Below are 2,093 nucleotides of genomic sequence, written 5' to 3' on the forward strand. Positions count from 1 at the left end.
TATACATATATTACAGATATCGAAAATGGATATCAACAAAAGGAGGGGGGCAACTGACTCAAGGCACGAGGGGACCAGGAACCCCAAATATTACTATTTGGAGTTTTGGAATATGTCGAAAAATATTCTGAAACACGGTAAAAGTTTTAATGGTGAGTGAAGTCAGGCTAGGAGCCCCTTCAAAACTGGTAGTTGTAACTTTGAGTGCTGAAACTAGGGGGGATATTCTGAAACACGGTAAAAAATTTAATGGTGAGTGAAGCCAGCCCAGGTGCTCCTTAAAAATTGGTCCTTCAAGACCTATTTACGACACTGTATATTATTAGTAATTACACAACAAGACTAAAGTACTCCAGTTTAAACTATATAACGCTACAAATAATGAACACTTACAAGCTCTTATTTAAAGCTGAAGAGAAGGATGCGATTTGTTTAGCTGCAGACCCTACAGCGCAACCAATCAGAGATACGATGGTTATCCACATGTGCCTAAAGCAGAAGAAAATTCATGGCGTTAAACAAACCATCATAAAAACTTTGATAAAGTAATGAACTTATAATAAGTGTTTTTAAAAGATGTCAAAAGACACGAAAATATTATTAAATATATATATATATATAGTTATTAAAATGTGGAAGTGTCATTTAATAAACGCACTTAATTAAATAAATTTCGTACGTTTCCTTACACATTATTGAAACTGTTATTCACAACCTACGTTAGGTATTTACATATCCACTCACCTTACCTCTGGGATTATGATTGTACAGTTTAACTCCCTCCCCCCTTGTTGCAATTCAGTTGAATTGTGGTTATTCTGGTGTCGATCCCTTCTGGACTTTCTCAAGCAAAATTTTCATAATTCACGATTACAAAAGTATTCAAGACATTTTGGCGCTTCACAAAAATGGTTATCTTTAGTACCGAACCGTATGGGTTAAATAACGGGTAATACGAAGGTTATCTTTAGTATCGAACCGTATGGGTTAAGTAACGGATAATGTGAAGGTTATCCTTAGTACCGAACCATATAGGTTAAGTAACGAATAATGTGAAGGTTATCTTTAGTACCGAACCGTATGGGTTAAATAACGGGTAATACGAAGGTTATCTTTAGTATCGAACCGTATAGGTTAAGTAACGGGTAGTGTGAAGACTATCTTTAGTACCGAACCGTATGGGTTAAGTAACGGGTAATACGAAGGTTATCTTTAGTATCGAACCGTATGGATTAAGTAACGGGTAATACGAAGGTTATCTTTAGTACCGAACCGTATGGATTAAGTAACGGGTAGTGTGAAGACTATCCTTAGTACCGAACCGTATGGGTTAAGTAACGGATAATGTGAAGGTTATCCTTAGTACTGAACCATATAGGTTAAGTAACGAATAATGTGAAGGTTATCTTTAGTACCGAACCGTATGGGTTAAATAACGGGTAATATGAAGGTTATCCTTAGTACTGAACCATATAGGTTATGTAACGGATAGTGTGAAGACTATCTTTAGTACCGAACCGTATGGGTTAAGTAACGGGTAATACGAAGGTTATCTTTAGTACCGAACCGTATGGGTTAAGTAACGGATAGTGTGAAGGTTATCTTTAGTAACAAACCGTATGGGTTATGTAACGGATAGTGTGAAGATTATCTTTAGTTCTTAACCGTATGGGTAAAATAAGAGTTTTCTTCCAACAGGTCAAAAATATATTACTCCATTACTTATCGTACACAGAAATAAGTTAAATATTTTTAACAGCTTGTAACTGGAAATATGTGGTCCATTACAGCTAAAGTAAACTCTTGTAATTACAAAAAGGGTAAGTTATACCGACTGCAAGACCAGCTGTCGAAAGTTGTCTGTAGAAGTGGTATCTGGAAGACGTACCGTCACAAATGAAAGAAACACGTGTGATTGAGTATCGCACTACCATATTTCAAACATGGTATTAGGTCGTCAAGAAATTAATGTCGCGTTTTGGAACAATTTCATTAACCACCTCCAAAAAAACGTACATCACGTACAATAGTTAAACAAACCACCTAAACGTCCCGTTAGTGTAGCCTATATAATGTGTAAAGTTTAGTATACT

The 2,093-nt window shown here is 35.9% G+C and overlaps 1 long non-coding RNA gene across 1 annotated transcript in view; it reads right to left on the bottom strand.

Moving 5' to 3' along the window:
- Positions 1-399: 399 nt before the first annotated feature.
- The window catches only part of LOC111083643, an 8,157-nt gene continuing 6,463 nt past the window's right edge, over positions 400-2,093 (bottom strand). Inside the window, exon 3 of the long non-coding RNA XR_002609156.1 lies at positions 400-489. This is a non-coding gene — a long non-coding RNA (uncharacterized LOC111083643). The remainder of the gene's footprint in view (positions 490-2,093) is intronic.

Source organism: Limulus polyphemus, unplaced genomic scaffold (assembly GCF_000517525.1).
Source record: "Limulus polyphemus unplaced genomic scaffold, Limulus_polyphemus-2.1.2 Scaffold10481, whole genome shotgun sequence".
Lineage (NCBI taxonomy): Eukaryota > Metazoa > Arthropoda > Merostomata > Xiphosura > Limulidae > Limulus > Limulus polyphemus.